This window comes from Ascaphus truei, chromosome 22 (genome assembly GCF_040206685.1).
Source record: "Ascaphus truei isolate aAscTru1 chromosome 22, aAscTru1.hap1, whole genome shotgun sequence".
Taxonomy (NCBI): Eukaryota; Metazoa; Chordata; class Amphibia; order Anura; family Ascaphidae; genus Ascaphus; species Ascaphus truei.
In genome coordinates, this window is record NC_134504.1 from 19696882 (window position 1) to 19721425 (window position 24544).

The 24544-nt window shown below is 48.5% G+C and overlaps 2 protein-coding genes across 2 annotated transcripts in view; both read left to right on the top strand.

Annotated features, from left to right (window-relative positions):
* Nucleotides 1-24544, top strand: part of LOC142472496 (uncharacterized) — a 664758-nt gene that overhangs the window by 379729 nt on the left and 260485 nt on the right. The gene's annotated exons all lie outside the window — the stretch shown is intronic.
* LOC142472493 (uncharacterized) overlaps nt 1-24544 on the top strand; it is a 118362-nt gene that overhangs the window by 53868 nt on the left and 39950 nt on the right. The gene's annotated exons all lie outside the window — the stretch shown is intronic.

Below are 24544 nucleotides of genomic sequence, written 5' to 3' on the forward strand. Positions count from 1 at the left end.
TAAAGTGAAATGTCTACAATATTGGGGAAAATAAGGTTGTCGACCCCTGGTATAAAGTGTCTAAACTGTAAATCCAAAACATTTCTCCTTTGTTGAGCGTGTTCAATCGGTCACCACCCCGGAGGGGGGGCATAAACATGCTCAACACCCAATAAAGAAATAATCTCAATGCCACCCTGCGGACAATTGAGAAAATCCCTGGGTACTGGATGTAATAAATCATCCTGCTTAATAGAACGGACATGCTCCATGATCATCATCTGAGGGGGTCTAATGGTACGCCCAATGTATCCTTTTCCACAGCCACATCTGAGATAATTCACTCTGTGGCTGGAATTGCAATTAATGAAAGTTTGCACAGTCTGCTCTAGTTTGGGTTTCAGGTATTGGATCATTTTGATTGGATTAGTATATTGACATATAGCACAATGTCCACATTTGTGGAAACCTCCTTCGACTGAGAGTCAATCAGATTTGGGGACAAGAAAGTCGCCAATGACTTAGCTTTTCTGGATGCGGCTTTGGGTCCCTTGTTTAAAAGAAACTCAAATTTCTAGCTAACTTTAAAGTGTGGAATTGGAGTGTTTGTGGTCAGCGCAAGGAGATATCATATAAATGCAATGATGCATAAAATAGAAATAATTAGTACTGTACCATGTATGTGGCTGAATGTATTCAAACATACATTAACACATAAGACATATGTAATGTAGGGGAGGGTATGGGATGCAATATGATAAACAACTACTCACACGGCCATGTGTGAGTAAGAATCTCAACACAGTTATCTTTAGACAGCTAGGCACCTAGTGTCTCTCCTCCGTGGTATATATATGGAATACCCTCTGTATCTGTCATGGTTCTGCTCGCCACAAACCAAGGTCGGACCGCGAGGCTGAGGTGGGGTTGTAAAAGCACCGACCTGAGACCGCGCAGGCTGATCCGGATTGCGCAGTTCGTTGTCATATATCGCAGGATCAGGATAGGAGAAGACAGCGTCGTCGTTGTACAAGCCAGGGTCAGGACAGGAGACATCAGGATAAACATTGTTCAAGCAATAGTTCGGCAACATGTAGTCAGGAGAGCCCCGCTTCAGCTTAGGAGCGCGGGGTTGGCCTCTGCGCGTGCGACGACCATGACCCATGGTGCTGGTCACAGGAGATGGTAAGCAGACCAGCGTAGCACACCGCCTAGCTGCACGGGTAAACCAGTGCACACCGCAAGAGTCCTGAGCGGACTGGGGAATCCTCTGTTTCAGCGCAGGAACCAGGACATGGCCTCTCTAGATTAGGGAAAGAGTAGGCCCCAGGAACCAGGAAGCTGAAGATACACAGGGAAACCTCCGCTTCAGTGCAGGAATCCAGGAGACTGAAGAACGCAGGGACGAAACATCCGCTTCAGTGCAGGAATCCAGGAGGCTGAAGGACGCAGGGACGAAACCTCTGCTTCAGCACAGGAGAACAGGAGGCTGAAGGACGCAGGACGGAACCTCCGCTTCAGCACAGAAGAACAAGCGGGAGCTTGAAGGAAGCTGAAGAACGCAGGGCGGAACCTCCGCTTCAGCACAGGAGAACAAGCGGGAGCTTGAAGGAAGCTGAAGGACGCAGGACGGAACCTCCGCTTCAGCACAGGAGAACAAGCAGGAGCTTGTGGCAGAACAGGTTGTGACATCCAGTAAGGACTATGCTCGGCAAGGAGCATTATGGGAAAGCAATACTTAAAGGCCAGCGGGCCAATCCCCGGCGGGGGTATGAAGGTACTGCTCCAATGAGTGAATGCAAGTATAGGTTGCAGTGATATGCTGCACAGCTGCAGTAGATACCAGAGGGAGTGTGTATTGCTTTGGTGAGTGAATCCAGGCTGCAGCAAACATCAGGAGAGCTGTTCCAGAACTGCACCGGTCTGCAAGGTAAGGCAACCAGTAAACCGCGGAGCGGATTCCTTACAGTACCCCCCCCTTCACGCGAGACCTCCGGGCGAACATGAGCACTCATAGAGTTGGAGGACCGGGAATTGTTGCTGAACCGTCTAGGATTGGGGTTAGAGTCATGCTCCCGAGACTCGTGGTTAATCCTTAGTGTACCCCCACCCCCCGGTGAGAACTGTGGCCAGACAGGACCATCCATGGGCCTTGGGGACATTGAGTTGTTCCTAAAATTCTTTAGGTAGAAAGGGCATCCGTAAACGAGCAGTTCTTTGGTGAGTACAGTTCTAGGATATGAGATTGATGGAAGAAACATCCTTGGTACATGGCTCGCCTCGCAAAATGTCTTGGAAATCCAGGGCTGTGAAGAACCAGAGAGTTCCAGAGCAGAAACGGCAGAAGAACCCCCACTGAAAGCCCAGTCTTTAATAAAGGAACCTGAATCTAGGATCAGCGGCCCTGATAGTTGATCGAATACACCAGGAGGAACGTTGTAACAGAAAAACTCTTGGTGGACCACTGCATGTTGGAATCTGCGAGGAATTTTTCCTCTAGAAGGCTCCCAGGTAATGGTTAGTAAGGGTATAGGCTGGTTGGAAGCATCTCCCGGTATTGGTATGGAAGGTGACAAGGCAAGCAGTAAACCAGGCATAGGGACCGAAATCTTGGGATACGTACAGAGTATTTCCAACTGAGAGGAAATAACAGGGGCAACCGAAAATTCCGAGGGACAAAACCATGGTTTAGCAGGAGCAGAGAAGCAAACAACAGTGAGCTCTTCAATACTGGTAAATCTTCATTGGGAGATAGAATTGTCAGTGAATCAGGAATAGTCCTTGGGATTTTCAAATCAGTAGCTTGAGAAAAAGGCAGAGCCAGGGTAGTGGTGGGAGGGAAGCTAACATCAGAAGCTGAAGTCTGTACCTCAGTGACAGGGACCTGAGAATCAACCAGCAGCAAGTATGAACTATGAAAACTCTTAATGACACGCACCTTAGGAATTCAAGAAGTCCTCTCTAAAACTGCAATGGCCCTAACCACAGGGGTACCTAACCTGAAAAAAACATGAATAGGTGTGTTTTCTAGTGCAAAATCTCTGATCACAGGACTCCTAACCGATAGTTAGGGTGTCTGGGTTTGATTAGAGAAAAAATCAGATGTATTGATAAGTGACTTAGAAACAATTACTGAGGTTCTAGATTTGCTGGACATGTGAGAAAAAATACCCTTTAAGACAGGAGCTTTAATTTCTTCCCAGAGTAACCTCATGTTTGCTGGGGCATATTTAGACACAGTACTGAGGGACTGGGTTTCAGCAAAGGCAGGACAGCTAAAAAGCTCAGATTTAAACCCCAGGACTTGTAATATATGCATGGTGACCTCAGACAGTACTGAGGGAGTGACCACAGATATGCTGATCCCTGGAGGATTAGCCTGGACAGAGAAATCAGGGGGACCCCCAGACAGGATACTCATTGTAGGAAGAGCTTCAGAATCAGAAGGAGAATCATTACCTCTCAGAGTCTCAAAACTAGTAAGACACAATTCAGCGAAAAGGGAAACCGTGTGCAAGCTTTTTACTAATCTATATGAAAAAGCGTCACTTTTGGGAGAAAACCGTGCGTCAGCAAACATTCCTGGGAACACAATATGAACCCCAGGAGGGACATACAGACTACTGTATGCTTTTAACCCTAAGCTTAAAGAGGAGGAGAACTCAGACAGTACACGGGGGTTAATCATAACTGTACTGGTCTCTGAAGTAGGTATTTGGTAAGGAATGTTTGGGAAACCAGAAATTACTGCAGACTCCATAATGTGGGAACTATGCGCTGAAGCAGGGATCACCGCTATGTGGGCGACAGGCTGGTTCAGTGAAATACCCAGGAGAAGGAACTCTGCGACCAAGCTTAGGGAAAAACCTGACTCCTGAATACATTTATCAGGAATCAGAACTTTAGCCGAAGTCTCCGGAGACGAAACTGCGGAAACTTGAGCTGAAGCAGGGGATTTATAGCAAAGAATATCTAAGGACTCCGTACGGTTATGGGAATCCCTCAATGCAACCTCTGCTGTCTGACTTGTGGACTCATTCTCTGAGGCTAAAACGAAGGCATTAACTTGGAGGCAGCAAGAATTTACAGGGGTTAATGCAGACAATGCCTGAGAGTAAAACATAGGTAATCTTCTCTTTGTATTAGGAGAGACCAGGAATCTCTCCTCTGGAGCTAGGGGCGTGACCATGACTGACAGAGAACAGGGATTTACCAAAGGAAACTCAGAGAGCTGCCCCACAGACGTTAATACAGAAATAACCCTGTGAACAGAACTTAGGGATTCTTTCTCTGAAGGGGAAAGCGCACAGGACTGCCTAGCAGAGGTTAAAGCTGGAAAACCCTCAAGACCTAAAGAGAGAGATTCAGAGCTAGAAATAGGAGAACTAAGGAACTTATTCTCTGATACTAGAACCTTAGTGTTGGGTAGAGAAACATATGTATCCTCCAGGGGGACCTCGCAGGACTGATTGGCAGGGGTTAACGTAGACATATCATTGGTGTCAGGGAACCCGGGCATACAATCAGAGCTAGGGACTGTGGCAGTTACTACGTTAGGAGATATTGCTAATGGGTTCGTTTGGTCATCTCACGGAGAGGGAGATACGTCCCCCGGTTTAGCGACAGGACTGGCAGCAGAGAAAAACCGCCAGTGGACGGCGTTAGCGGCCAGGGGGCGATCCTGTTTTAACAAGCAATCATCCAATACCACGGAAAGTACATGCAGCGTGTCGTGAGCGAGAGCCACCATGACGGAAGGGTCCGGGAGTACTAAAGGAATGTCCAATGATAAAGCCAGGGCATTGAGTGTACTACAGGCGTTGACCATTTCCACAGGACTCACCTTATCCCCAGTTAAAGGGGAATCAGGGGAGAAAACACTGTTTTCACTGGCCAGAACACTGGCCAGATACTGTTTTAAGTCTCTGAGGCAGTAAGCCTTACAAACCAAATCATTACGGCATTTCTTTTGCAAGGGAGTTAAGCCCTCCGACATAAACGGATCTTCCATCAGGGGTATTATATCGCACAAATAATCATTCTCAAACTGGGACTGGTCTACAGACCGGGACAGGTTTTTAGGAAAAAACTTACCAACCCACACCTCAGCGGGGTCCGAGTTTGTGTGGCCGAGCATACTGTCAGGGTTCTGCTCGCCACAAACCAGGGTCGGACCGCGAGGCTGAGGTGGGGTTGTAAAAGCACCGACCTGAGACCGCGCAGGCTGATCCGGATTGCGCAGTTCGTTGTCATATATCGCAGGATCAGGATAGGAGAAGACAGCGTCGTCGTTGTACAAGCCAGGGTCAGGACAGGAGACATCAGGATAAACATTGTTCAAGCAATAGTTCGGCAACATGTAGTCAGGAGAGCCCCGCTTCAGCTTAGGAGCGCGGGGTTGGCCTCTGCGCGTGCGACGACCATGACCCATGGTGCTGGTCACAGGAGATGGTAAGCAGACCAGCGTAGCACACCGCCTAGCTGCACGGGTAAACCAGTGCACAGCGCAAGAGTCCTGAGCGGACTGGGGAATCCTCTGTTTCAGCGCAGGAACCAGGACATGGCCTCTCTAGATTAGGGAAAGAGTAGGCCCCAGGAACCATGAAGCTGAAGATACACAGGGAAACCTCCGCTTCAGTGCAGGAATCCAGGAGACTGAAGAACGCAGGGACGAAACATCCGCTTCAGTGCAGGAATCCAGGAGGCTGAAGGACGCAGGGACGAAACCTCTGCTTCAGCACAGGAGAACAGGAGGCTGAAGGACGCAGGACGGAACCTCCGCTTCAGCACAGAAGAACAAGCGGGAGCTTGAAGGAAGCTGAAGAACGCAGGGCGGAACCTCCGCTTCAGCACAGGAGAACAAACGGGAGCTTGAAGGAAGCTGAAGGACGCAGGACGGAACCTCCGCTTCAGCACAGGAGAACAAGCAGGAGCTTGTGGCAGAACAGGTTGTGACATCCAGTAAGGACTATGCTCGGCAAGGAGCATTATGGGAAAGCAATACTTAAAGGCCAGCGGGCCAATCCCCGGCGGGGGTGTGAAGGTACTGCTCCAATGAGTGAATGCAAGTATAGGTTGCAGTGATATGCTGCACAGCTGCAGTAGATACCAGAAGGGAGTGTGTATTGCTTTGGTGAGTGAATCCAGGCTGCAGCAAACATCAGGAGAGCTGTTCCAGAACTGCACCGGTCTGCAAGGTAAGGCAACCAGTAAACCGCGGAGCGGATTCCTTACAGTATCTTGATGGTGAGCCTGCACCTCTCCCGTGACCCAGTTGGGATGTCATAGGCAATGTATAAGAAAAAGCTGTTTTATTGTAACAACAAACATAAATGTAGTGACTCACGTGTAAAAAAAAAAAAAAGGCAGCTGCAGCTCTCTTGTAGCCCTTTCTGGTCGTCAGCTGCAGGTTGCTCCCACTTCCGCGTCCGTCGGTGGCCCTGCTCGTCTGAGACCTTTCTGGGCTACGGTGGCTGATTTGGATCCTGGTGATGCACATCAGACAGGAACAACGCGTTTCGAACTTAAGTTCTTCGTCAGGTTCCTGTCATTACGTGTCAAAGTGTCTCTATTGATCTCCATGAGAACCTTTCACAGCTGTTCATCATTATTCCCTTTCAGCAATGATTATGAATGCCGGAGCTGTTTGACAAATGCCCCGCGCATGCAGGCTTCCATACCCTGCCTCTCCTCTATCTCCTGCGTCCCCAGTGCAGGATCAGGCAGCGCGAACTGATAACATCATGTTTCTTATATAGATGTAGGCTTAATCTTTCTAATTCACCTCCTCTCTAGTCTGCATGTGTTGGCTTATTCCTCATATATATCTAGTTATTATACAACAATTATTATACAGCGACAGCAATTATTAAATGTTAAAATATCAGTGTCCATACCTTTGTCATTTTCAAGACACTGGCACAGTATTGTCATAGTAGTCATACGCACACTTTGAATGGGACATCTTAAATTAATTAAAATGTTTAAGCAGCTCTCACTAGAATGAATGACTCTACCAGTTCACATCTCCATAAATGAGTCAATACCCCCACCTAGTGGTTGGTACTTGAAAACGAGCTGGTGTAATACAGGCGTACCCCGTTTTACGTACACTCGCAAGTACGTACATCATTTTTTTTAAATTGCACCTTACCCCCTGTGTACGTACGCGTGCTTCGCGAGTACGGACACCAGTGGGCGGCGTGCGCGTGCTGCGGCGGTGTGCCCTCTCTTCCTCTCCCCGGCTCTTCCTTTACCCGGCTCCCCCCAGCTCTTCTGTTCCCCAGCTCCCCCCGGCTCTTCCTTTCCCCGGCTCATCCTCTCCCCGGCTCTTCCGATCACCGCCCTACCCCCCGGCTCTTCCGACCACCCCCCGGCTCTTCCAATCGCCACCCCCCGGCTCTTACGATCACCCCCCACCCCTTCTGTTCACCCCCCCACACCCCCACCCCTTCCAATCACCCCCCCACCCCTTCCGATCACCCCCCCCCACCCCTTCCGATCACCCCCCCCACCCCTTCCGATCACCCCCCACACCCCTTCCGATCACCCCCCCACACCCCTTCCGATCACCCCCCCACACCCCTTCCGATCACCCCCCCACACCCCCACCCCTTCCGATCACTCCCCCACCCCTTCCGATCACCCCCCGGCTCTTCCAATCACCACCCCTCGGCTCTTCCGATCACCCCCCCCCACCCCTTCTGATCACCCCCCCCACACCCCCACCCCTTCCGATCACCACCCGGCTCTTCCAATCACCCCCCCGAACCCGCTCAGATCCGCGCTCTAGCGTGCGAGTGCCGCCGCTTCCGCCGCCTACTGCCGTGCTTCCGCCGCCCACAACCTGCATGCCGCTCGCAACCTGCACGCTGCTTGAGGTAGGAGAAGAAAGGGAAGAGGGACATGCAGGGGGTGTGTGTGATGTGAGGGACATGGGGGTGTGTGATGTGAGGGTAACGGGGGGGTGTGTGATGTGAGGGTAACGGGGGGGTGTGATGTGAGGGACATGGGGGTGTGTGATGTGAGGGACATGGAGGTGTGTGATGTGAGGGACATGGGGGTGTGTGATGTGAGGGACATGGGGGTGTGTGATGTGAGGGACACGGGGGTGTGTGATGTGAGGGACATGCGAGGAGGGGGGTGATGTGAGGGACATGCGAGGAGGGGGGTGATGTGAGGGACATGCGAGGAGGGGGGTGATGTGAGGGACATGCGAGGAGGGGGGTGATGTGAGGGACGTGCGAGGAGGGGGGTGATGTGAGGGACGTGCAGGGCGGGTGATGTGAGGGACGTGCAGGGGGGGATGATGTGAGGGACGTGCAGGGGGGGATGATGTGAGGGACGTGCGAGGGGTGTGATGTGAGGGACATGCGAGGGGTGTGATGTGAGGGACATGCGAGGGGTGTGATGATGTGAGGGACATGCGAGGAGGGGGATGATATGAGGGACATGCGAGGAGGGGGATGATGTGAGGGACATGCAGGGGGGTGATATGAGGGGTGCTGGAGGCGATATGATGATGATGATGATGATGATGATGATTTTACCCGTGCAGCCCGATTAAAAAAAAAATATGTATTGGCTTTTAAAAATATATTGGGGTCTTTTAAAAATGTATTGGGGCGGTGGGGTCTTTTAAAAATGTATTTGCGGGGGTTACATGTATTTAGAGGGGTGGGGTTTTTTGTTATGTATTTTGTGGGGGGGACTGAGTGAGTGGGGTAATTGACGGAAGGTAGAGGCGAGTGAGAGGAGAGGGGGTGAGTGAGTGAGGAGAAGAGGGAGTATGAGCGAGACGCAGGGGAGATAAATACATGCGAGGCGGGAGGGGAGGCGAGTGAGTGAGACGGAGGGGAGAGAAATACATGGGTAGAGGGTGGGAAATAGAGGTGGCTCGTGAGGTGTGAAATTAACCTAAGGCTGCGCTTATAGTGCCGGCGACACTGACGTCATGCTGCGGTTGCTGGAAAAATCAAATTGAAGTGACTTCCAGTGATCGCGACCAAGCCGTTGCGCCGTCCTGTCGCACCAACTATAAGCGCACGCGACGGCGTCAATACATTTGTTTTGATGCAAAGTCGCCAGCACTATTAGCGCGGCCTAATATGTCAGCCAGATGGGGGGTCCCCGAGAATTTTCGAAATACTTCGTGTTCCTCCAAACAAAAAAGGTTGGGAATCACTGGCATAGAGGCTGTGAAATTCATCACTGTAAGCCAAGCTGGTTCATATTTGGTTACTACTTTAGGGGGAACTAGCTGAGAGCCCCGGCGTTGCCCGGGATGTTTGTGGTGTGGGGGTGGCATTTGGTTGGTTGGGTGGGGAGTGGTCCACGCGGCCCATGGCGGTGTGCGGTGGTACTGCTGATGTGGCTCTACTGATGGTGATTGTATCGGGGTGCTGATTTGGGAGGGTTTGGTGCGGATGTGGGGGTGCTGATGTGGGTGTGGCGATGGGGGAGGTGCGAAGGTGCTGATGGGGGCTGGGAATGACGGGGGGCTGAGAATGCCGGTGTGCTGGGGGGGGGGGAGGGGGCAGGGGATACCCTTGTGCTGATGTGGTGGTGCTGGGGATACTGTATGTGTGTATGTGTATTGTGACAAACGCCCCTCTTTTGTAGTGCTGACGTCTGTCTGGGTTCTTCCCGACACAGTCTTCTAGGGTTAATTATACAACAAACAGGATCATGCAAAGTATTATGCTGCTTAACTCAGGCTTCTGCCTGCTTTATTTTCATCCAAGTAAGGTACTGCAGCTTTAACATGTGAAGGTTAGAGGTACTCAGATACTTTCATTCAGCAGTTCACATATTTCAGTGTTACCATATTTCCCACACTGTTATTTCAAGAAATAAAACCAAAATCATATAAGCAAAATCCTATCCCTTTCAGGGATCTAACTACACATCAGAATCAGTCTCTCTAACAGCTGCTGGCCAACTAACCTGGTCCCCCAGCTTAAAACAATGCCCTCTCATTTAGGGTCACTTAGATACAGCACAGTCTTTAGCAACAGCAGTAAACATTTGTTTGGTCTTATCTGTTCGTGGTGGGAACTCGGTCCCGTGTCCAGGCAAATCCTCTGGTACTGTGATACTTGGAGGGGCCGTCAACCCCGATACTGGATGCAGGGGAGCAGCGACACCCCCAGCCCCCAGGCTCCAAGGAGAGAGAGTGAAATGCAAAACCTCTCTGCTCTAAGTACCTGTGCATGTGATTAGAAGAGCAGGTGAGGGAGAACTAGAGCCATTGTAATCTGTGGTCTGGATTTTCCATCCAGCTGCCTGAGTTAATGGGAAGCTGTGGAACGGATCATTAACTATTCCTGCACTTTCTGCTCTAAAACGGGGCAGAAAGCTGCCTAACATCTTTGGACTATGTCACATATCCCCCTCCCCAGCTCACACCTACTGGGGTGAGCGGCCATGGACCTCACTGGGGTGAGCGTCCTACCTGAAATACTTGAGCTAACTCCTCAGTACAACATTAAGTATTCACATGACACGAATATGAACTTTTTCCACGGCAATTATGGACAATAGGTTTCGTCATAAGAGACTATACTTGGCAAACATATTTTTTTGTTGCTCTCTATTAGGGAACTATTTTGAAAAATAAATGTCTAGCACACATTCTTACAACCCAGGATCTGCTAAATATATTCACAAAACCAGACAATTTCTATTACCTCCCTGGGTTTTTCTACTCTAGAATATGAACCTCATTATAAATTTACCAACCGAAAAGGGCATTTTTTTATTTTTTATTTTTTTTCCATATTTTAAGCAACCAATATTTTTTTTCCTTATACTACAGCCTTGTAATCTTAAGGGCCATCAACCCTGTATATTAATTTGTAGTTTAGCTACATTTTCAACACAGAGAACCAATATAACATTGTAATATTGACAAAATGCTTATTTGCATAGTTAAGTGTCCGTGACATAGTCCACACGTGTAATAAAAAAAATAAATCGGTCAGTTCCCCCAAACATATTTTTTTTTTTTTTTTGACTTCCAGTCTATTGCATCCTTTGACTTTATTTCATAGCCCGCTGCAACCTGCAAATGACTGGACTGTTTCTTTAGCTTCTGATGAGACCCTTGGACCGGATTCTCCTTGGCTCCACAGTGTGGTCCAGATTGGTGAGATATGGAACTATTCAGGCGCCGTGTTAACCTTCGTTGTTTTTTCTTTTCAATCTTTGATTCCCCTTTTGGGGCCATTACCAGGCCTTTGGGTTTTGGAGACCTAGTTGCCTCTGTACAAACGTAGTCCATATTAACCACGTCATCAGGATCTGTCAACAAGTTTGTGTTTTCAGGAACTGCCACCCACTTGGCTAAAACATCTTCTGTGGTGTCCTGGGTGTGTCCACTAGTTTGATAATCTTCTGGACAACGTAAATGAAATTGAGGATCTGGATTTTTGAATCCCAGATCAGGGAGAATATTCTCAGGAGGGTGCCTATCTGTTTCTGGAATAACAGCAGCACAATCAAAGTCAATTCTTTCTCCTTCCTCTTTGTCATCAGTGAGGGCATTGAGTTTACGTTCCCTGGTCTCCTTTTGTGACCGTGTCTCTTTTAGCCTTGGAATCTCTTTCTCCAACTTCATCTTTATAGCAAATCGTAATATTGCAACAGCATGGCGTGTCGATGACGTCGACCGAGACGGAAGGGTAAGAGGAGAGCTCCTGAGACCCTAATGCTGCAAACCAATTAAATATAGATTTACCCCGAATTTCCCGACCGCAAAACATATGAAGCAAACCCCAAACCACTAAGGCATGTCCCACAAGTCGAAAACCCAGCCCGGGCAGGGGGTAACAAAGTATTTTCCACCGGCGAAACAAAGCTCTGACTCGAGCTCGAAAAAACAAGATGGCGCCTCCCCGCCCGGCGCTCGTGGAGCAAAGTCTCCGGCAACGGAGCGAGACCAGCTGCAGGAAACGCCGCCAACGGAGGAAGGGATAACAAAGGCCTTCTTAGAGGAATTACATAATAAACTCTACCGATCCCTGCAGTCTAACCTACGCGAGGCGGTGGACGAGCTAAAACAGGACATTCAAGGCCTAACGAAAAGAACCGTGACATTGGAAGCTAAGTTGGAGGAGGCCCTCAAACATCAAGAGGCAGCGGACATAGAAATCAACCGGCTGGGAGCGGAGGTACGCGCTCTACAGGATGACATCGAGGATCAAGAGAACCGCGACCGCCGCCAAAACCTCAGAATACGGGGGGTGCCGGAAGCGGTTCTCCCAGGCCACCTCAGAGAATACCTCAGAGACTTCTTCACCTCTGTCTGCGAGGACCTTGAGGAAAGAGACCTCGAAATCGACAGGGCCCACCGCGCGCTAGGCCCGCGATCGGACGACCCCAACCGGAGAAGAGACGTGGTCATCCGAATGCATAGATACTCGGCGAAAGAAAAAATAATAAATGCCTGCCGGGAGAAGGACTCGGTCAGATTCAGGGAAGAACCTATACAAGTCTACAGTGACCTGTCAAAGAAAACGATCGACCGTCGCAAAGAGTTGAGGCCATTGACCCTGCTATTAAGAGAAAACGGAATAAAGTATAAGTGGGGGTTCCCCTTCAGACTGATTATACCCCATAAAGGGAAGTACCTGATTATCCGCTACCCGGAAGACATACCTCAGATGGCGCGAGCACTGGGACTGACCCCCCCTACAACCTGGCCCACGGAAGAACGCGGCCTTCGGAGGCAGGAGACTGAAGATCCCCCGATGAGAGCCTCTGAACGCCTGGCGGAGCAAAGACAAGCAAAGCCAAGATAACTTACCCGAAACGCAGAATCCCAGCTGTCCCGGAACAACCAGCAGACAGTAGCAGCCCGTCACGGTAGGACTCCACCCGCGGCAGGAACAAAGACCTTCCCAGTCCTCCGTCAACTCCCCCCAAAGGAAGAACCTCTAAAAATACTTACCCAGACCGGCTCCGGGAGATTATGCAAGCGGGACAAGGGAGACAACAACTGACTGCATCACCGGAGCAAGAGTGGAGTCTCGCGAGACTACACCATTCCCCCGTGACAAGGCTTAGATTCTGCTTTCCTCCGGCAACGCGGAGGCGGAGATCACCCGCTGGACGGAGCGACCCCCTGATCGGGATGGTGACACTCGGACTGGGTCTACTCAAAGTTTCAGGGGTGAATTGAGGCTGTTGCCTCTCCCCCGAGTTTTGCCCAACCCCCCCCTGGCCTCCGGTGAAAGGCCAGCTCCAGAAGGGTCTGTAGAATAGAGTCTATAATATGTTTAGATAGGCTACGAGTGCTGTGAGTTAACATAGTTACAAGTTAGTAGTTATATTTTAATAGTTATTTAAAATGAGGTTGTAAAAAAGGGAAAAGGTTTGTGATTTACACCCCCCCCCCCTGCCGGGCGGCCACTTACCCAGACACCATGCCCCCTCCCTCACTCCAGACCTCCCCTTCCCTAGACCCCCCATCTTACCTACCCCCTCTCCCCCTTCTTCCCACCTCCCTCCCATCCTCTCCCTCCCCCCCCCAGCTTTCCCTTCCCCCGTACCATTCTCTCCCTCCCCCACCCACTGACACTCTCAACGGGCACATCAAGACAGGGGTAAGCATATTGAGAAACACTGTACCTACTGTCCTGAGCTGCCTGTAGATAAGGCTTGAGAAATGTGGAATAAATAAGGATGCTTACTATGTTTAAAACAAATATGTCTAAATGTTCATCCCTAGCCCTTCGTGCCCCCCACCGACACATATATACCCCCCTCCCCCTGTCCCCCCCGCCCCCTCCCCCTCTCCCCCCCCCTATAACCTCCCCCCCCCCTTTCCCCTGTGCCCCCCTGCCTCCTTTCCCCTCCACCCCCCCCCCCTATCTTCTCTCCTTTACCCCCCCCCTGTACCCCCCCCTTCCTCTATAGCCCTCCCCCCCTCCTATACCCTCCCCTCACCCTCCCCACCCCTGTCCTCCCTCCCCCCCGCGCCCCCGGATACCCCCAATACCAGACCAAGACATCTAAAGGTCTCAAAGTGATGTTACCCCACGGAAAGGGGGAGTGCCCCAGTGTGAGGCAATATATATAAAGAATGTACAAAGTTGTGTAAGTTCATATAAGATAAATGGGCTAGAATGTATATCTTTACCCCTCCCTCCCTCCCTTCCCCTTACTTGTCACCCCCCCCTGTTAACTCCAACGAGTAACCCAAGATATTCAAAGACCGCAAAGAAATTCTGACCAAAGAATGCAGACTGCACATTTATATGAGGCGTTGACTAATGAAAAGGCATAAGACTGGACAAACCAGATAAAGCAAAACAAAAAAAAAAAAAAAAAAAAAAAAAAAAAAAAAAATGCCAAAATGTATACGTTTTACATTTCCGTAACCCACCTAGCACCTTTAAGCCCGCTTCTCCCCCTCCCCCACGCCTTCCCCCCCGTCCCTCCTCCCCCGTCCCCCCTCTTCCCCTCCTCTCCCCCTTCCACCCCTTACCCCCCACCCCACTTCTACCTTTTCCCCCCCTACCCCTCCCCTTTCCTTCTCCTCCCCCCCACCCCTAGTTATGGCTAACGTATGTCTCAAGACACTCAAAGGTTCCAAAGAAACTCTGATCTCTCACTGTACGTTGCCCACTTTTACAAGGCGGTGATTAATGTAAATATAAAGGTAATTATATATTGCTGTATAATCGGTATGAAACATGGCCACTACAATGTATAGGAATTATTTATCAGTACCCCTTGTAGCACTTATAAGTTTTCAGCTTTCCCTCCCCCCCCTTACATCCCTCCCTCCCCCTCCCCCCCACATCCCTCCCTCCCCCCTGCCCTCCCCCTCCCCCATCCCCCCCTCCTTCCCCCCACTCCTAGTCAGGGCTATCGTATGTCTCAAGACACTCAAAGGTTCCAAAGAAACTCTGATCCTCCACTGAACGTTGCCCACTTTTACAAGACGTTGATTAATGTAATTATAAATGTAATTATATATTGCCGTATAATCTGTATGAAACATGGCCACTTCAATGTATAGGAATTATTTATCAGTACCCCTCGTAGTACTTATAAATTATCTGCTTTCCCTTCCCCCCCCCTTTACATCCTTCCCTCCCCCTCCCCCCTGTCCCCCCCATCTGCCCCGCCCCCCGTCCCCCCTCCCCCCCCCCTCCGCCCCCCCTACCTCCCCTCCCCGCCCCCCCCTCTCGTGATCCCTCCCCCCCTCCCCTTCCCCCCAGACATAGAACTACCCAGGAGTACAACTTACTCCCGCTGAGAATAGACTACGCCCACAAGGGCAAATAATGGGAATAAAAATAACACCCCGCTAATCTAGGATAACTCATACTAAACAGGAAAGAGAACCTAAATATAGGAGGCCTTCCCAAGACCACCAACTTCCCCTCCCCACATACCACCCAAATCTGTCCCGCCCACCCCCTACTCTCTCCCAGCAAATGGAGGCAAGTCTCACCCTCATGACCCCCCTCTCTCCATAGGGGAAAACAAAGGGGAATAGTGGGTAATACACGGATCTATAGGGTCCCTCCCTCGCCCATTCCGGACGGTTACCGACACCGGACCCACCCCCTAAGGGTTCTTTACCCGACAAACCGACTACCCGTTAAGTCGGTTTTGTTCTATTAAGACCAGAACAAGGTCTACTTTCCTTTCTTTCGGTTACCTGCTGAAACTATCCCAGCAGGCCCCCTCCCTCCCCCCCCCTCACACCCTGGTTAACTAAGGCCCACAAAAAACGAGAGTACCTAGCCACTGATCCTTAGGAGAACCTAAAAAGGTGAGATAGACAAGGGAGATAATGGCTAAACAAGGACCAATTAAACTAGTATCTCTTAATGTAAAGGGATTACAGAATAATAGAAAAAGAAGGCTAGCCCTTCAAGAATTAAAAAAGCTCAATGGTGATATTGTCTTTCTCCAGGAGACGCACTTCACTGCGCAGGAGCCGCCTAAAACATTCCAAAACGCGTATCCTATGAGTTACTACTCATCATTTAGTAGTAAAAAAAGAGGAGTAGCCATTTTGATTAGACAAGGCACCCCCTTCAATTTAACAAAAGTCACAACGGACCCAGAGGGTAGATTCGTTGTGGTGTATGGGTCTCTGGCGGGGTCCGCGATCGCCCTGATCAACCTCTATGCCCCTAACGAAAATCAGTCGGATTTCCTTAGAAAAGTACTGGAGGAAACTGACCCGGAATACTCGTCCTCACTGTTAATAGGAGGAGATTTAAATATGGTACTTAACCCGGCAGAGGACAAATCGACCACACTGGGCCGGCCACACCCGCCCCAAGCGATAAGATTGGGGAAAAATTTCAGGGACATTATAAAGGATTTCTCCCTAGTAGATGTTTGGAGAGCACAACACCAGGGACAAAGAGACTATACTTTTTTCTCGGCACCTCACCAGACCTATTCCCGTATTGACTGTTTCCTTGCTACCAAGAATGTTCTAGAGGCAACATCCAACACAGATATAGGTCCAATCACATGGTCGGACCACGCCCCAATTTCTCTATTTCTCACGGCCCCATTTATAAAAACATACACATATAACTGGAAATTAAACGATTCTCTCTTAAACAATAAAGAAACAGAAAGAGAAGTCAAAAGAGCCCTCAAGAATTATTTTAGACTAAACCTAGGCACGGTGGACTCCCCAGCTATCCTGTGGGAAGCCCATAAAGCGGCCATTAGGGGCCAACTTATTTCGATAGCATCATATAAGAAGAAAACCAAAGTAAAACTAATCAATGAGCTTACGGACAAAATTATACAACTAGAGCAGCAACACAAACTGAACCCGTCCAGGAGAATTTACAAATTATTGACAGCCGCTAGAACCAAATTAAGGGATATTCAATTGGAAAATGTAGAAAAAGCTCTAAAATGGACGGGTCAGAGGTATTACGACAAAGGGAACAAAGCTGATAGACTCCTTGCTAGCAGGTTAAGAGGCATACAAAAAAGATCACAGATTACGGCGATCAAAAATAGGTCTGGTGAGATAATCTATAATGAGAAAAAAATAGCGGAGGAATTTACCAAATTCTACACCAAACTATACAATCTGAGGTCTGACTCCGCTATTCCAAAGTTAACTGCAGAAGCATCAATAATAAATTACCTCGACGATTGTAATCTTCCCTCCCTGACAGAGGAGGAGAATGAAAGGTTAAACGGTAAAATAACAGTGGAAGAATTGTCAGCGGCGGTAAAAGCGTCCAAATCCTCCAAAGCGCCGGGACCTGACGGCTATACAAATCTCTACTATAAGAAATTCCTACCTATACTGACACCTCATCTTCTAAACCTGTTCAATTCCTTTTTGGAAGGGAACCCAATACCAAACTCTATGTCCTCAGCTAATTTGGCAATAATCCATAAGGAAGGGAAAGATCCGACCCAGTGTGGAAGCTATAGGCCCATATCCCTTTTGAATAACGATTTAAAGCTGTACAGTAAGATACTTGCGAATAGACTAAACCCCATATTACCCAGACTCATCCATCCAGACCAGGTTGGGTTTGTCTCAGGGCGACAAGCAGCGGACAACACGCGCAAATTAATAAACATAGTGGACCACGTCCACATGACCAAAACAAGGGCAATGCTACTGAGTCTAGATGCAGAGAAGGCATTCGATAGGATAGACTGGCTATTCCTAGACAAGGCCTTGGAAAAATTTGGTTTCAAAGATAAATTCCTGGAAGGAGTCCGGGCTCTCTACCAGAACCCTTCCGCCGCGGTCAAACTCCCAGGTGGAACAGGCGAGAGATTTCAAATTAAAAATGGCACAAGGCAGGGTTGTCCCCTATCCCCTCTTCTCTTCGCTCTCACGATCGAACCACTTGCAACCAAAATTCGAAACAATATAAATATACAGGGTGTCGAGATTGGGGAAACAAATTTTAAAATATCCCTATTCGCCGACGATATCATTCTGACCCTGACCAGACCCCAAACTTCTCTTCCGAACCTTCAAAGAGAACTATCTGACTTTGGTAAAGTGTCTGGATACAAAATAAACAACGGAAAGTCAGAGGCCTTAAATATCAGCCTACCAGATGTGGAAGTGAAACTACTCAAACTGAATTTCAATTACCGGTGGTGTCCTGCATATATTAAATATCTGGGGGTAAATATATCAAGACACTACAACGCTCTATATCAGGATAACTACCCAGCATTATGGGTAACAATTAAAAAAGATTTGGAACAGTGGCAAGGTTACCAGATATCATGGATAGGGAGAATGGTCTCCGTGAAGATGAATATTCTCCCTAGAATTCTGTACTATTTTCAGACACTCCCGGTCCATGTGCCTGGCACTGATCTAAAGAGCATACAAAACAGAATGTTTAATTTCATTTGGCAGGGCAAAAGACCCAGGGTTGCAAGATCGGTTTTGTTAGCACCAAGAGGAAGGGGGGGTATGGCCGTCCCGGATATACACAAATATTACATAGCAGCACAATTGAAACAAGCTGTCATGTGGAATGCCGACCCAGCCAAACACTGCTGGATCGATATTGAATCTAAATATGCCAGAATGCCTTCTCTGCAGGCCTGCCTATGGAGTTTAGATAAAGGAGATAAGCAGACGCATAACCTAAAACTACAAGCGTCCCAGTTCACATGGGATGTATGGTCAAAAAACAAGACCAGATTCGGGCTGTGCTCTGCCAGCCCACAACTCACGCCCCTATCCAACAACCCAAGGTTCCCACCAGGTTGCGAATCTAAGCTTTACGACCGACTAAAAGAGGGGGGGATCGGGACGATTGCGGACCTCCTGAGATTTAACACGTTCCTGAGTCTTCTAGAAGTCAAAACCAAATATAAAATCAGGGAATTGGACACATTTAAATATTTACAAATTCGACATTTTGTCCAAAAGATATGCCCATCCCCAGAATTCCCCTCCCTTACAAAATTCGAACGACTGTGTCAAGCGAACACATACCAAAGGGGATTAATTTCCAATATATATACCATTCTGGAAAACTCAACAACCACTCAAGAGCATGACTATATGCTCAAATGGGCGGCAGACTTGAACATCATAATAGAAAAAGAGACTTGGGAGGAAATTTGGCTGGCCGCCTCAGGAACGTCCTTATGCACCGTTACGAAGGAGAATATTTATAAAATTCTCTACCACTGGTACCTCACCCCAGCGAGGTTGAACCAGATATACCCCCTGGCGTCAGATTTATGCTGGAGAGGCTGCGGTCATAGAGGGGACATGGCCCACATCTGGTGGACCTGTCCGGAAATTGTAAAGTACTGGACTAAGGTTCAAAATTTGATAAAAGAGGTCATAGACCTAGAATTACCTATAGAACCGCTGACCTTCCTACTTGCTAGGCCAATACCAGGTATTGCCCGGACAACTGGGAAATTGATCTCCCATATTCTAACTGCGGCCAGATGTGAGATAGCGGCCTCCTGGAAGAGACAAACCACACCATCCAAAAAATCCATTAAAAAAAGGGTCAATGAAGTGATGATAATGGAGAAGTTGACGGCAATGCTGAGGCAAAAGCTTATCGCCTTTGATAAGATATGGGAACCCTGGTGGCTCCTCAGCAGATGAAGGCCCTGATAGACAGAAAGCTAGCATTGGCGCAAATCAGTCTCACCCGAATCCCTATGCCGGTCCAGTAGGTCTAAGGGTCACAAGGATAGGGTCTCCAGGAAGTGAAACTCCCCCCCCCCCATCTCCCGTCCCTTACCCCCCCCCCCCCCCCCTTCTGCCCTTTCTGTCCTCTCTCTTCGAGGACCTCCTTTTCAGGGACAACCAAGGTGGTCCCTTCTTTACCCCAGAAAAAGTTAAAATGTTTATGTATTAGGCGATGTAATGAACCTGTAAATCACCTGTTGTACCAATGCCTAATAAAACTATTTGGAAAAAAAAAATATTGCAACAGCATTGAAGATACACGTATAGGAACGTACAGCTTGCTTGGTTAGGAGGTAGGATTGATAGCCCGACTGAACCACTTTAGCCGCTTCTCCCATGTCCGTCATCTGTTTCAGAGCGAGGTTTAACTCTGTTTCATTTTCTCTATTCTTGACCTGCAGCTGCAGGTGCTCCTTCTGGGTCTTGTCCAGCTCCAGCTGCAGCCGGGCCCCCTCATTTGCCGTGTGGTCCAGCTGCTTGTAGATATCGGCCATCTCGCTTTCATAGCGCAATGTCAGGCAGACCACCTGACGGACGGAGATCTCCTCTCTCTTGGCGCACTGTATCTCGCGCTCAGCCATCTGCTTCTGCAGCTCTTCAACCTGATCGTGCCAGACCTCCCTCAGGGTCTTCACCTCTATCTGGTGCTTGCTCTGGGTTTGCATCAGCGCCTCCATTTTTTAGAGCTCTGCAGTTTGTGTCGCCTGGATCGCCGCTGATTCTGTATTCTGCAGTGCTTCCTGCATTTCTAACTTTTCCTGGATCAATTGCTTCTCCACTTTTTCTGCTTGGTGAAGCTTCTCATCACCTTCACTGATCTGGTCAGTCAAGTCTGAATTTTTCTGTGTCAGACTTACATTCTCTCTTTTTACAGTCTCTAAATTACTCAGGGTATTCTCATAGGTTTCCTTCAATGTACACAGCTCTGTGCTGCGAGCGTAGACCTCATGGCGTGAGAGTTCCAGCTCTGCTTTAAGCGCGCTAGCCTCTTGCCGAGAAACCCCTAACTCTGTGATGAAGTTTTGCACATCTTTCTGGGACATCTCATAGCATAGTTTCCAGTCAGTTCTTGTTTTCTTTGATTCGCTTGGCTCTCTGCCTATGATGGTAGCAGTAGCCTTTGTCATCTCTAGGCGTGTCGTCATTCCTGGGACGATTGCGCCAGGCCCTATGGGCTGTTGCTCATCTCGGCGCCTTTCTGACGCATGTCCTGACAGCGCAGGTTCAAGTGGCTCGGTCACTTCCCCTGTGACTTGAGGAACAGTTTTCTTTCTTTTTGCTTTATTAGCTCCAGAGATATCAGTTGTACTGGGCACACACTCACTGTTATCAGCTTCCACATCTTGCTTGCACTCACAGGGCGTTGCTTGCTTTTGCAGCTGTTTGTCTTTGAAAATTTTGGGGCACACATCTTCCATGTGACCTACTTCACGACAGGCCCCGCATACTAAATTCATCTGTGGGTACGGCTCTCCTCCAGGGTCGTGATCATAGTATGGCCTGAAGGGACACTGTTTTGTATGGTTACGTACATTACACAACAAACATTTCACGTCGGCCATTTTAGAAACCCGGCAGGGACAATTTGCTAGCTGCAATTTCACTCACTTCAGCAACTTACATACAGCACTTGCTAGCTGCAAATTCACTCACTTCAGCAAAAGGCATTAGCTTTACAAACAGCACTTGCTAGATGCAATTTTTTTTTTTTTCAGCAAAACATTTTGGTTTTCTGTTTGGGTTCAGGGTGCTATTGCATCCACACTTCGCACATTCTCTGTGTATGCTAGAAGCACAACTGATATACACAGTGGGACAGACTTCACTCATAGCATCTGTACTTTAGTTCAGCTCGGCGGCCATTTTAAACCCCCGCATTTATTTGCAAACCCACAGACTTTTTAGTGTCTGCCCGCATTCTCCACCATATGTGACAAACGCCCCTCTTTTGTAGTGCTGACGTCTGTCTGGGTTCTTCCCGACACAGTCTTCTAGGGTTAATTATACAACAAACAGGATCATGCAAAGTATTATGCTGCTTAACTCAGGCTTCTGCCTGCTTTATTTTCATCCAAGTAAGGTACTGCAGCTTTAACATGTGAAGGTTAGAGGTACTCAGATACTTTCATTCAGCAGTTCACATATTTCAGTGTTACCATATTTCCCACACTGTTATTTCAAGAAATAAAACCAAAATCATATAAGCAAAATCCTATCCCTTTCAGGGATCTAACTACACATCAGAATCAGTCTCTCTAACAGCTGCTGGCCAACTAAACTGGTTCCCCAGCTTAAAACAATGCTCTCTCATTTAGGGTCACAAGATACAGCACAGTCTTTTAGCAACAGCAGTAACCATTTGTTTTGTCTTATCTGTTCGTGGAGTCCAGGCAAATCCTCTGGTACTGTGATACGTGGAGGGGCCGTCAACCCCGATACTGGATGCAGGGGAGCAGCGACACCCCCAGCCCCCAGGCTCCAAGGAGAGAGAGTGAAATGCAAAACCTCTCTGCTCTAAGTACCTGTGCATGTGATTAGAAGAGCAGGTGAGGGAGAACTAGAGCCATTGTAATCTGTGGTCTGGATTTTCCATCCAGCTGCCTGAGTTAATGGGAAGCTGTGGAACGGATCATTAACTATTCCTGCACTTTCTGCTCTAAAACGGGGCAGAAAGCTGCCTAACATCTTTGGACTATGTCACAGTATATATATATATATATATATATATATGTGTCTGTGTCTATGTGTGATATATATATATATGTGCACACGTGTGTGTGTGTGCGTGTGTGTGAGTGTGCGCACGTGTGTGTGCGCACATGTGTGTGTGTGTGTGTGTGAGCACGTGCGCGTGTGTGTATACGTGCGTGTGTGTGTATACGTGTGTGTGTGTGTATACGTGCGTGTGCCTTTATACGTGTGTGTGTACATGTGTGTGTGTCTACGTGTGTGTGTGTGTGCGTCTACATGTGTGTGTCTACGTGTGTGTGTGTGTCTACATGTGTGTGTGTGTCTACGTGTGTGTGTGTGTGTGTGTGTGTCTACGTGTGTGTGTGTGTGTCTACGTGTGTGTGTGTGTCTACGTGTGTGTGTGTGTCTACGTGTGTGTGTCTACGTGTGTGTGTCTACAAGTGTGTGTGTGTGTGTGTCTACATGTGTGTGTCTACGTGTGTGTGTGTGTGTCTACGTGTGTGTGTGTGTGTGTGTGTCTACGTGTGTGTGTGTGTGTGTTGACATGTGTGTGTGTCTACATATGTGTGTGTGTGTCTACATGTGTGTGTGTGTGTGTGTGTGTCTACGTGTGTGTGTGTACATTATGTGTGTGTGTTTCTACATTGTGTGTGTGTGTCTACATTGTTTGTGTCGTGTGTGTCTACGTGTGTGTACGTGTGTGTACGTGTGTGTGTCTACGTGTGTGTCTACATGTGTGTGTGTGTCTACATGTGTGTGTGTGTGTTGGAGGAGGGACGGAGGGATGATGCCGGAGAGGAGGGAATGTGTGTGTGGGGGGGGGGGGGCTGCTTACCTTACAGCATACAGCCGGCAGCAGCTTCTTCCTGCAGGCCGGGGGAGTCGCACCGCAGCTCAAGTCATCTGCTAGGGAGGGGCGGGGTTCGGACGGAGCCGGACGGAGAGCACAGAGGGCATGTGGAGGGAGAGAGGGGGGGAGCTGCACAGTGGGCATGTGGGGGGAGAGAGGGGGGGGAGCTGCCCGGAGAGCTGCAGAAGGCATGTGGGGCTCCCCCCTGCAGGTGAGGCGGCGGCGCCGAGGAGCGGGCACCTCTGCTCGTGGGTAGTGTTGCTGGAGGCGCCGGGGAGGCTGGGGTGTGCTGTGAGGGGGAGTGGGGGAGAGGTGAGGCGGTGGCACCGAGGAGCGTGCGGCGATGCCCGTGGGTAGCGGTGTCAGTGGCTGGTGATTGTGACCAATGAGAGGTGTGCGGGGCGGGGGCGGGCAGGCCAAGGGAGCAATCTGATTGGCCAGAGGCTGAGTGACAGACCGACGGACCAATCAGATTGCCCCTAGACACGACATACAATGGTTTAAAAAATATAGACAGAGATATGGGTCCTCCTTGTTCCTGCTGCACCCGGCATTTAGTCATTTGTTATTCCAATTTTGAGTGCTGTTTATAGCTTTTTGTTTTGTGTTATAGTAAAATACTGTACAGTAGAAGATATGCCCTCTCCTTCCCTTCATCCTTCCTACATCATTTTTACATAATTTTCCGTTCATCCATTTTGCATCTGCCTGCACTAGTAAGACAAAAATCAGCTGACATTAACGATTTTCTTTCTATAAAGCCTACTGTATTTCTTTTGGTTACAAATGCATTATTTACATCAGTTATGCATGTATATGATGTTTGCAGTACAGTACATGCATCGTAAAGTGGGAAAAAAAGTAGTGCTTCACTTTAAGTACATTTTCACTTTACATACAGTACATGCTCTGGTCCCATTGCGTATGTTAAAGCCTGTATTAAGTTAAATCCAACAGAGTATCACCTAAAATGACATAATAATCAGGACTGATTTCAAGGGACCTGTCATGAAAATACATACAAATCCATAGGAAAATGCTAAAAAGACTCTTCTAAAAATTAATGCAATTATTCAATCTTAAAATATCAGTCTACATAACTTTATTTTCAAGACACTGATACAGTAGTGTCATAGTACTCATACATACACTTTGAATGGGACATCGTGATTCAATTAGAATCTCTTTGTGGTGGTAGCTGTCCCTACGTAAATAATTATTGCATTCGACAGGTTTAAAGAAGGTTCTTGACTTAATCTGGTCACTTTCTATGTATATCGTCAGGTCTAGAAAGTCCACTGATGTCTGATTATATTGTGACGTAA